At 38.1% G+C, this 12,955-nt stretch overlaps 1 long non-coding RNA gene across 1 annotated transcript in view; it reads left to right on the top strand.

Moving 5' to 3' along the window:
* The window catches only part of LOC143676268 (uncharacterized), a 98,694-nt gene extending 91,559 nt beyond the window's left edge, over positions 1–7,135 (top strand). The window contains exon 4 of the long non-coding RNA XR_013171966.1: positions 7,068–7,135. This is a non-coding gene — a long non-coding RNA (uncharacterized LOC143676268). The remainder of the gene's footprint in view (positions 1–7,067) is intronic.
* The last annotated feature ends 5,820 nt before the right edge of the window (positions 7,136–12,955 follow it).

Raw genomic sequence — 12,955 nt, 5'->3', positions numbered from 1 at the left:
TTTTGTTTTTTTCTTTTTCCTTTTTATATATATATATATTAGTAGTATTATTATTTTAATTCTCTTCTCTATATTAACATTCTATATCTTTTTCTGCTGTTTTGCTAGTTCTTTTCCTAAATCGATGCAAATGTACTAAGAAATGATGATCATACATCTATGTGATGATACTAAGAATTACTGAGTGCATGTGTAGAATGGAATGATTTCTAAATGTTGTGTTAATTTCTTTTCTTTTTTTTGATTAATAAAAAAATTAAAAAAAAAAAAAAAAAAAACTACCAGGAACAAAATTCACAGAAATATTTTTATTGTCCTAGTGTGGAACAGTGACCCCAAACTCAAACCATAAGTAAAAAAAATGGATAGATTTGGAAATGTGAATAATTATAATTGTTTTACATTTAAAAGTATTGTAAAAAAGTTGGGAGGCAAATGACAGTCCAGAAAATACAATTATAACATAGAAAATAAAGAATCATTAGCCATAATATATAGAGAGGCCTACAAATAAGAATTGCAAGCAAACTTACACCCAATTGAAAATAGGGAGAGTAAAGGAGCAGGAAATTCAGAGAAGAAATTATATAAACATCTAATAGACATAGAACATTGACTAATAGTTCATGTAAATTGGTAAATACATAAATGGCCAATAAGCATGAAAATTCACTAATCATCAGTCGGGATTGATGTAAACTTTCTGGAGAAGAACTTGGCAATATGACTCAATATAATGACTTAGAGAAGATGTATAAAAAAAGAGTATAGGTTTTGAAGTTAGACAGACCTGGGTCTGAATCTTTTCTCTATTATTTACACGTTGTGTGACCTCAAGCTAGTTGCTTAACTTCTCTGAGCCACAGTCTGCATTAAAAAGAAAAGGGTAATAATGTCCCCCACTCCACCCCAGGCTGAAGAAGGATTGAAATCATGCCTCTAAGGAGCCTGGCACATAGGAAGAGCTCAATAAATATTAATTTCTCCTCCTCTTACTCTCCTTGTCCTCCTCCTCCTCCAGATTCCCTGCCAGCTCTGTTTAGGCTGAGGGCTTATTAAAGGGAGGAAAGTCCAGCTCCTGTTTCACTGTGTCACAATGTAGTTAGGACATTTATAAGTGGTTCAGGAAGAGCTCTCAAGGAAAGGAGCAAAGCAATCTGTTGAAGTGAGTGAAGAAAACAGAGCAGAATAAGCAAACTGCAAGCAAAGGTCTGACAGCATCAAGATGTTGAAAAGAAAAATAAAAAGTCAAATAAAAATGATTGTAACAGCAAACCTAAAGTTATTAAAAAAAGGATTAAAATGTGAACAATTATGCCCTCTACGGTGTATGAGAGAATAAAGTAGATATCTGAAGATTGTATTACACACTGAGGCTAATGATATTGAAAATATTTCTTAAATTATGAAATTAGTATCACTTTACCAAAATTCTAGGAAAATAAAAGATAGAAAAATACCCCCCAAGTATAACAAAATGAGGATCATTTTAGTTCATTCCCTTGCAGCATTTTTCAGAAGTTTTTGTTTTTAATTGAGATACAACTCTAATACCATAAAATTTACCCCATTAACTGTATGTTAAATGAAATGTCGGGAACAAAAAGATAAATATTATCATGCCTCAATCATATGGACTAACTATAATATAAAAGTTCAGTGAACTAGAGTCTAGAACATGGGTTATCAGATTAGGGCTTACTGTAAAGGGTCCTAGATTGTAAACTCTTATAGCAGTCACATATATTCAGGAGTTGTAACTGTTAATTCTAAATTGTGAGATACTGAGCTGTTTGTATATAACATGGTTGTTCCCAGAAATTTCAAATATTTATGTGACACCTGAGACTCAGAGTTAGAGCTCTGAAGTTATAAAAGTCAACAATACCTATACAGGAACTGATTAAAGAGTTGAAAAAGTGATCAGACTTTGAATAGAGATATGAGTGAAGCTGATCTGGATAGGATTAAAATGTATGAGAATACAGGGTAAAGGATGATATCGTCCATATTTTAAAACTTCAACTTCTGTGTGAGACTGAAGAAAGAGATGTTTATTGGGTGCAAAATTTATATTCGAGGTAGTACATTTCCTAATTTAACTTGTATGGTCAGTTTATGGAAACCGGTGTTTCCATCTACCCAATTTATTTGACCCTTTGTTCCCCCTATTACTTACTGATACCCATATTTTTTTATTCACCTGTCCATACCGTGGATATAAGGAGCATCAGACACAAAGTTCTCCCAATCACACAGTCACATAGTAAACATTATATCTTTATATAATGATCTTCAAGAATCAAGGCTACTGTAACACAACTGAACAGTTTTAGGTACTTCCCTCTAGCTACTCCAATAACCATAAACTAAAAAGGGATATCTATATAAAGCATAAGAATAACCTCCAGGATAACCTCTCAACTCTATTGGAAATCTCTCAGTCACTGAAACTTTATTTTGTCTCATTTGAATAGGGTATGGGATTTTGTAGGTTTGTCCAGGTTAGCGTGATGCCCTGATAAATCCCAGAGTAATTTGATCAGTGAATAATGAAGTATTTGCGAAGTACCCTTGAGAGACTGGGGAGAAAGGAGGAAATATTCAACTTCCCATTTGGAGAATTTCTGATGTTCTCGCAAGCCAAATCATAGGTTGAGCCCTCGAGCGTAGGGTTCACCTAAAAGCTAAACCTACTAAGAGTCACTCCCAGAGAATCTCTTTTGTTGCTTAGATGTGGCCTCTTTCTCTAAACCAACTTGGCAAGTGGAACACTGTCCTCCTCCCCCTACGTGGGGCATGACAGCTAGGGGTGTAAATCTCCCTGGAAACATGGGCTAGAACTCTGGGATGAGCTGGGACCCAGCATCAAGGGATTGAGAAAGCCTTCTTGACCAAAAGGGGGAAGAGAGAAATCAGATAAAGTAGTTTCAGTGACTGAGAGATTTCAAGCAGAGTTGAGAGATTATTCTGGTGGCTATTTTTTTTAGTTTAATTTATTTTGCATTATCAAACCAAAACAGCATACAAACACGAACATTCTTTTTTTTTATTAATTAAAAAAAATTAACTAACACAACATTTAGAAATCATTCCATTCTACATATGCAATCAGTAATTCTTAATATCCAAACACGAACATTCTTAACATACAATCAATGGTTCACAATTTCATCACATAGGAGTATACTCATCTCCATGATCATTTTTTGGGACATTTGCATCACTCCAGAAAAAGAAATAAAAGAAACAAGAAAAAATTCACACATACCATACCCCTTACCCTTCCCTCTCATTGACCACTAGTATTTCCATATACTGAATAGATTTTAACCTTTGTTCCCCCTATTTCTTTTCTATACCCCTTACCACTCCCTTTCATTGTTCACTGTTCCCCCATTATTCATTTTTAATCCATATTTTTTACTCATCTGTCAATAGCGTAGATAAAAGGAGCATCCGACACAAGGTTTTCACAATCACACAGTCACATTGCGAAAGCTATATCATTATACATTCATCTTCAAGAAACGTGGCTACTGGAACACAGCTCTACAGTTTCAGGTACTTCCCTCTAGTCTCTATAATACACCTTAAACTAAAAAGGGGATATCTATAAAATGCGTAAGACTAACCTCCAGGATAACCTCTCAACTCTGTTTGATATCTGTCAACCACTGACACTTTATTTTGTTTCATTTCTCTCTTCCCTGTTTCTGTCGAGATTTTCTCAATTCCTTGATCTGAGTCCTAGCTCATTCTAGAATTTCTGTCCCACATAGCCAGGGAGGTTTACACCCCTGGGAGTCATGTCCCACCTGGAGACAGGGGTGGGGGGTGGTGGCAGTGAATATGCTTGCCTTGTTGGCTGAGAGAGAGAGGCCACATCTGAGCAACAAAAAGGGGTTCTCTGGGGGTGACTCTTAGGCCTAATTTTAAGTAGACCTAGTCTATCCTTTGCGGGGATAAGTTTCATAGGAACAAGCCTCAAGATTGAGGGCTTGGCCTATTGATTTGGTTTTCCTCACTGTTTGTGTGAATATCAGGAATACCTGGAGGTTGTTCTTAATGCCTCTATATAGTTTTTAGTTTATGGTATTACAGTGGCTGGAGGAAAGTACCTTCAACTGTTGAGCTGTTTCAGTAGCCTTGATTCTTGAAGATGATTGTATAAAGATATAACTTTTACAGTGTGACTGTGGGATTGTGAAAACTTTGTGTCAGAAACTCCTTTGTCCAGGGTATAGATAAATGAGTAAAAAATACATAGATAATAAATAAATAAATAATGGGGGGACAAAGGGCAAAATAAATTGGGTAGATGGAAATACTAGTGGTCAGTGAGAGGGAGGGGTATGATATATGGTATGTATGAGTTTTTCTTTTTTCTTTTTATTTCTTTTTCTGGAGTGATGCAAATGTTTTAAAAAATCATCATGGTGATGAATACACAATTATGCAATGACAATTGTGAGCCGCTGATTATACACCATGTATGGAATGTATATGTATGAAGATTTCTCAATAAAAATATTTTTTAAACAAGGGAAAAAATGCACCCCTTTAAAGTGTACAATTTCAGTGGTTTTTAGTGTATTCACCAAGTTGTGCAATCATCACCACTCTCTAATTCCAGAACAATTTCATCATCCCAAAGAGAAACTTCATACCCATCAGTAGCTACTCTGTATTTCCCCTCCCTCCAGTCCCTGGCAAGCACTGGTCTTATTTCTATCTTAATGAATTTGTCATATGCATGTTTTAAACCCAGTTGAATTGTTGGAGCCTTCTTTGTTACACCTAACAGCCTATCAGAAACAAACTTTCCATAATGAATAGTCTTCAGATTTTTGTATAGAGAAGCCATTTCTAAACTGTTTGCAGAAGGCAAAAAAATAAAGGGAAAAAAAGAGAACATAAAATTCACAAGGGTTAATTCCGGGATACCAATTAAAAGATGAAGATGTAAATAATTTATTAGCAAGCAGGCTCAAGAAGTGAAGAGTAACTTGGCAGATTACTGGACAGAGGGACTTGTTCTTGGGCCTAATGGCCTTACTATTAAGTTATGTTTTAAATGTCTTTAACCAAATGTGCGCATGTTACAGAAATTCAACAGTGTTGAAGAGCTTATTGTAAAAAGTAAAAATTATCTGCTGCAACATCCAGCTCCCCACCTCACACACCCCTTTGCCTCCCACCCAAACCCCAGACTCACACTCCAAAAGCAATCAAGTTTAATGTTTTAACAGCTTCAGTTTTTTTTCGTTCTTCTAGGTGGTCACTTCCCTATCTCTGAATAATACAGTCATATCTCCACTTCTTCATTTATCAAGACAGACTTTATCAGTGGACTTCCTTCCCATTCTGATAGATGAGGGCTTGTTCACTTCCCCCATCCCCCGTCCTAATGTGAATGTCTCACTATTTTTATTTCCTCTGTTATAATTTTAGGCAATGCGCTTACTTTAGTTCCTCTTTGTAGCTTTCTTAATATGCATATTTCCTGCATCAGCTATAACCTTTGTATAGCTCACCTCCCCCTTCCTTTCAGCTGTATTCTCTACTTCCACTTCCAAAATTCTCTTACCCACTGCTATTTTCCCTAAGATTTCAATGGTAGGCAGGAAAAGTTTGAACGGTCAGCTTAATTAAATATTCCTGAAAATCTGAAAACTTTTTGTCCTTCTCTGCAGTCAAATGGATAGCATTTTAATGACTCTCAGGAGTAACAGTGCAACTTAGTCCAAAGTAGTTCATGTAAATATTGATAAAGGAAAGAGGCATGGATGTGATCTATGCAGAAAGACTTTACCCTTTAATGGGTTAATGCCTCTAACATAATTGCAAACATAATGCAGTTATGTCTGCATAATGCATTATAGCTTGCAAGGTGCTTTTGTGACCTATATAACAGAACATGTGAGGTAAGCTTCAACTCAAGCTGACCCACTACACAAAAGTGGGTATGGAATTATAATATTAAAGTTCTGCCACTTAATTTCAGCAACTATTGAGGGCACATTTTAGAACTGCACTGCAAGTTTAGTCTTTGGCCATTTGGGGAATCTTTATCAGGTTACAACACCTCAGGCTGTCTTCCTGTTAAAATGAGAGCAAGATAAATAAATCCCTTCTCCATGGATCTGTGTGACTCAGAGACAGCTGAATGAAAGAAAGCTTTAGATTGGGGCAAAACAGGGATATCCTTGGGCTAACAAGAGCATAGAGTATGTTGTCTGAGTAAAGATGATAGCACTTTCCAAAATGCAAATCTAGCTGGAAGTTGCAGAATTGCATGCAGCTTTGTGAGCAGGAATAGGAGCTTCACACTAAGACCACAATCTTGGGCTTCTCCAAGTGTTTCTTTTACAGGGACCCTGATGTATGTTGCTGGGTCACAGGCTGGTTAGAGGCTGGCAAACATAAGGCAAGTGTGGTAAAGAAATGTAGAACAGAAAATAAAGATGGAAATCTTAGAAAGAAAAAAGGAAGACATTTTGGGTGTTAATATCAATAGTCATATATTCACATACTTCAAAATATGAAAACATCATTAAGAAGAAATGGAAGAATTAATATGAACTAGAGATGTCGTTAAATTCCATAATTGATTTTATTTTACATGATAACTGCTGGTTAAAACCTGCATGAAGCTCCTAATTAGCATCAGTATTATTTCTTGTATGAAACCTTCTCTTGCCTCCCAGTTAGAGTTGACCTTTCCCCTCTTCTATGACCCCAGAGTTCTTTGGGTCTTGAGTTGTTTTTAGTATCAACCAAAATCATGATGTGTTAACAATATGTTTCATATGTCCTTCCCACTAGGCCACTAGTACTTAGGATGGGGTCCACGTTCTACTCATCCACATACCTCTGGCAATAATGCAGTATTTGACTAAAATGACTTGTAAATGCTCATTGAAATCAAACCACTCCCCGACACAGAGAGATCAGTTGTCCTGTTGAAGGGACTTCTTCCCACCTTCTCATCCAGTTTTCCAATTCTCCCTCCTAACAGTCATCATGTCACATTCACAGGGGCTCTTGTTTACTTTCTCCCACAGGGGAGTAAAGACCAAGTCTTTTCCACAGAATGGGAAAATTGTGCTGCCAAGCAGGAAATCTGATCCAGACAGAGGTTTGGGAGAGGAGAAAAGTGGTAGGTCTTTTTTTGGGGGGTGGGGGGGGGGGGGTGGCGGGTAGGTCTTTTAAAGCCAAAACACTGAAAATGTCTCTGTCCCATGTTAGGAAGGCAAAATGTCTGAATGATGCTGGCAGGCCATATCTGGGGTTGTTGTATAATTACCAGCTTGGTTGGAGATGGTCTTTTGTATACATTTGAAGCCATCCTGGGATTATGGTATGTAGGTGCCATTATGTCATCCCGAGGGGTGTCAGCAGATGTCCTGGTTTCAGCAGGTTTGGTGAGCAGGCCAGCATTCAGCAATGCACACAATTATTTTGGGATTCTAGAAGTTCCCATCTCTAATTCTACAGAAAAGATGGCAACCCAGCCCTTGTCACTGAAGCCATGGGTGACAAGTCTTCCTAGTCCTTCTTTAACAGCCCTCCTCCCATGGGGTAAGGGAGAGGAATCAATGTTCATTCAAGGACTTATATGGCAGGACCTCTATGTGAGGAGAAACTTTACAAATGGTATTAAGCATATGTCATAATTTTACAGAGGACACCACATAACAATTAAATGGTAAAGCCAGGGCTCAAAGCCAGGTCTAGCCTTACGTTACAACTTTGGTTGATAGACCCCAATGCTCTTTAAGTGCCTCAAGAAGCCACATTGTCTCTTTCACTGCCAGTGACCTGATCACTGGCCATGAAACAAAGTACCAGATATTCATCCCATCTGAGACAGTTCTTACAGGTCTTGAGTTAAGTGAAAGACTAGAAATTTGGCAGAGTCAGGAGAACTGACCAGTCATATAAAATGCTTTCAAGTCAGAGGGAAGGAAAGAGAGCAGTGAAAGGTTGAAGGTACTGAAGTCATAAGAAACTAATTTACCAACATTTTGTTGGTTTTGATAGTGGAAAAAAGCAGTATGTAAAAACAAAACATGATACATCATGGAATTTACTGAAATTCAGATGAAAGTGTCTTAAAAAGTCTAAAATGCTATATAACTGTGAGGGATTATTTATGCAAGAAAAATAGCTTTCTGAAGAGAAACTTGAAACCTTGGTATTTTTGTGTCTTCTTCAAGAAGTTTTGAGTGTTGTACTTTGCCAAATCAACAAGTTACACTCACTTTCTCAGTTTGGCAGGATCAGGTAGAAAACAAAATTAGCCTTGGGGAGATGGTAGCTTCTAGGTTTATAGAAAGTTCCATAACTCCTCCCTGAACTGTAGCCAAAAAGGTTGGGTAGCACTTTTTAAAGTATTTTTAGAAAATACTACTTTTAGCATGGTAAAGCTATGTAATCTTAATTAAATATTAATAGCATTTGTAGAGACTTTGTTCTAGTAAAATAGTTTTACTTTAAAAAAATCAATTGAGATACTCAAACTGCTCTCAGCTCTTTCTGCCCTGTCAACCCTCTCCCTCCCCAACATCTCTCATTGTTTTTTATCTAGTGTGACATCTCTTAAAACACTTAGGAGAAATGTATTTTACTATCCCTTTCTCCTAACACTATTTGTTTGATTCTTCAAGGTATCTGATCAAGTACCTCCCCTATGTGTTGATGTAGACATTGATGCCAGTTTCCTTTCACTCTCCCCTTCTCCTTGTTCCTTTAATCCTTATCCCTACCACCTTAAAACTTCAAGTTTCCACTTGGATTTCAAATATAGAATATTTTGCTTTTCCTCCCACAGGGTAAAATGCCTCTAATTACATCGTTTTGCTTGTTCCTTCCTCTCCCTTGCAATTTAGATCTAGTACAGCGGTGGAACTTCCTTGACTCTCCTCTCTGATCTCTCATGCCTCTTTTTTTTTTTTTTTTTTTTTACATGGGCAGGCACCGGGAATCGAACGGGGTCTCCAGCGGGGCAGCTGAGAACTCTGCCTGCTCAGCCACCATGGCCTGCCCTTGTCATGCCCTTTTGATGCATTTCTATCTTATAGTCCAGTGCCCCACCTGTGTTTAAAGGCACTGCCGCACAGACAATGCACAAGAGCCACTGAGCTGCAGTCACAATGAGCTTTGCTATTCAAACAGTACCAGGCTGCTATTCAATTCTCAGTTGAAAAATAAATTCCAGTTTCATGAACCTAAACCTTTAGTCTTGCACAATTGCATGCTCTTCAACTGAGATGTGTTCACAAAGGGATTTCAACGTAACCATACGAATTAGCCTGTTCCATAAAACTGGAGTAGTAGTCCTCAAATAAAGTGGAGTCCAACTTTAAAAGCATTCATATCTTTATTTATATGAACACCCACACCCACACCACAGCTAAAGTCCAGTCCAAGACTATCAGTTTGTATATGAGGAATTGAGCTGAAGCTCAGAGAAATCCATTCCGTCTGCCTAAGGTCACTCAGACAATCAGCAGCAGGGCTTGGATATTGAGGGTGCTTTTCCACTGCTTTCTGAGGTCTCATATTACAAATAGGAACCTTAAATGTAAATAACTCATTTTGCTAGGCAAACAAAAGCCTTGCCCCACCCCCACTCCCCCTCTTTTTCTGTTTGCTTTTGGGCAGTGGAAGCCAGGCTAAGGTACACAAAGTCAAAATTTCCCATCTTGCTTTTTAATTCCTAGTGTCAGTTTGATATAAGTGTTTCTTAAGTACGATAGCTGTGCTATCATATTCCACACTGTTGCATTAAAAACAATAATTTTTTAATTTTGTGCAAAAATGCCCCCAAAATGTATTTTTAGAGGAGATGGACTTTAAAGGGAGCCATTGTTGGTTTGCATGGCTTAAAGAGCTTGCTAATTTCACAGCTGCTGAACCACTTATGAAATAGTGTTGATGAAGTGGAAGTTCCCTGTTCCTTCAGGAGTGTTTATATTTTTTATTTGTGTTAAGGAAGAAATTTACGGTGATCGCCAGTGGAGTTACAAGTAGATAGTATTGATATCACCAACCTGGAACTCAACCTTTTTGTCATTAATAGACACTGTAGGCTTTTTGTTAATTGCAGTGAAGAGAAAGAGCTGCTTAGCAAGTTTCCATTCATAACACCACATTTTGCTACCGATTATGTTATGATGAGGAATGAGTGTAAATCCCTGAGATCTGTTAAAATGTAGATATTTCCAGGAGGGACAACATATTAAGGTTTATTGTTTTCTTATCGATCCTTTCTATCAATTTTGGGTGATGCTTTATCAATAGATAAAGACCTCAGCGTGAGTGAGTCTACTGACCTTTTCCTGTGTCCAGGTTCTGCCAGAAGACAGTAGTGGAGAGAAATGGGTAGGTAGGTGTGGAGACAATTTTCAGAAAGAGACAGCAGGAGGTGAGCTAACCGGTATAAATGGCTCATTGATGATTCAAAGAATAGAACTAGCTCTGCTTGTGGCCTCTAGTTCTGCTCCATTTCAACAACACTGGAAAAGGATTTTGCTTAGAAGCAGGGCATGATGAACCAAACCCTGCCAAAGGTCAGGACCACATCCTCAATCTTTCACGGAACACAAAAGTCTGATTTTGGAAAACTGTTTCAAAGGATGGATCACTCTTGAGCCATCTAGACCACTGAAAACTGTTCTGGAGTCTTTCATGCAATACGCTTGAGTGCTTTTGTATAAAGGGAAGGTCAAATTAATGCAGAGAGGGGGAGAGTTTCGGGGGGGGGGTGAGAGCAGTGGGGGTCTTCAGAAGAATAGCAGGGCTAATTGCATTTTGTTACCTCCTCCTCTGGATGCTGATTACTTCTTTCTTTCTTTTGTGCGGGCAAATCCACTTGGAACTATTTTGGGCTCAGCGTAGGCATGATTTTTTGTTCACTCTGTTCCATACCCCATGGTTTCAGTACTGATGGGTGATTGTTAAAGAATGAAGATAGGAACTAAATGAAAATGGCCTTTGTAAATTAAATGGCTCCATGTGTTTCCATTGTATTATATATTTTCAATAACATATTCATTAGTTATGATGTAAGATATTTTGGGATGTGTCTTGTAATATCAACACTATTTCTTCTATGATTATGACAGTCAATTTACTCTTTGCCTAACAACTTGCCAGGTATACACTTCAGTGTATCCAGTGGGTCTAGGCAGAAACCAGAGCCCAAGTCAGGTAATTCAGTTGAGGGAATTTCATATTAGAAGCTAGTTACAAATGTGTTGAAAGGGCTGGGAAAGCAGATAGGGATGGAGAGGCACCCAGAAAATGACAAGAGTAGGAAACCTTGACCATCCATCCCCAATGCTGGAGAGATCAACATAGAAACTGGGTTAACAGAGCTCTGGAGCTGTTGTCCCTACTGGATCTAGAATGGGAATGATGGAGGAGAAGCAGTGGCTAATGGGGAAGCTTTCCAGATTGGAGAAGGGGGAGAAATACCTTGACTTCTCTTCTTCTGCTAGTATTCCTACTTTTCATCTTTCATTTTTGCTGTTCTAATTCCTCATGGACATTGACAAGTGAGTCAGGAAATGTATTTGGCAGGAATCTGCTTTCCGTGATGCAGACAGACAAAAGAAGGCCAAGGAATGGATCTGAGAGCAAATAGGCAAAGGATCAGCACGTTAAAGCTAGTGCAGTATGCTATATTGCGTTCTGGGTAGCAAAAGGTCAAAGCAGGTCCAAGAAGGCAAAACTAGGGTTTGGGCAGGGCGGGAGGATGGGGTGGGCAGGTGTAATGGGCATTGCGTTCAATACCTATAAACAGAGTCATAAATAGGAGTTGAGCCAACATAAAGGATTAGCATAAATTATAAGTAGAGAAGCATAGAGTAGACTACTGGACATCAGGGGAAACAGGGAGTTAGAGATTTTCAGGATAATTGGGCCTTCTCAACATCAATACACAGGGAAGTAACGAAGGGTCACATAGACTCAGAGAGGTACAATTTCCTAAAAAAATGTAGGATTTCATTCAACTAGTTTGAAATGTAGACATTAAAATACAAAAAAGGAATTTTCTTAATTTCCCCCAGTATCTTTATCATTGTACACTTTTTTATTTGAAGTTAACTGCCACATATGCTTTAAAATTGTATTTCGAAATCACCTATAATAGCTTGTTTAATTCTTATTGCTCTCTTTCTCATGAGAGTAGATTACAAAGAAAAGTTATAACTATTTGAGTTTTCTGATGATTTGAAATCCCTATAAATAGGACATTGTGGGTCAGTACCCAGAGCGTGTATTAGTTTTAGCTGCTGGAATGCAATATACCAGAAATGGAACGGTTTTTAAAAGGTGAATTTAATAAATTACAAGTTTACAGTTCTAAGGCCATAAATGCATCCTAACTAAGATATCCAGAGAAAGAAACCTGGCTCAAGGAAGGGTGGTTTGGGAAGGCACGTGGCTGGTACTGCTCTTTGTTCCTAGTTCTGTTGCTTCTAGCTTCTGATGCCAGTGGTTTCCTTTCTAAGTGAATGTGGCATTCACTTAGCTCCTCCAGGAACCAACTCTGGGTTTCATCTCTTAGCTTAGCATCTGCCAGGGCCAGAGATTTCTTTTCTTCAGGTTCTTCCTATTTCTGTCTCGATCTCCAAATGTCTACATTCATTCTGCCTGTCAGTTCTGACGTAACAGTTCTCCAAGCGTCTGCATCTGCGTCAGCTCTGAGTTCTCTCCAAAATGTTTCCTCTTTAAAAGGACTTTGGTAAATTAATGAAGAACCCACCTTGAATAGGTGGAGTCACATCTCCGTCTAATCAAAAGGTCACCCCCACAATTGGGCACACCACATCTCCGTGAAGATAATCTAATCAAGTTTCCACCCTACAATATTGAATCAAGATTAAAAGAAAAAGCTGCCCCCCACAAGACTGGATCAGGATTAAAACATGGCTTTTCTGGG

Source organism: Tamandua tetradactyla, chromosome 3 (assembly GCF_023851605.1).
Source record: "Tamandua tetradactyla isolate mTamTet1 chromosome 3, mTamTet1.pri, whole genome shotgun sequence".
Taxonomy (NCBI): Eukaryota; Metazoa; Chordata; class Mammalia; order Pilosa; family Myrmecophagidae; genus Tamandua; species Tamandua tetradactyla.
This window is presented reverse-complemented; position numbering and strand designations above follow the sequence as displayed.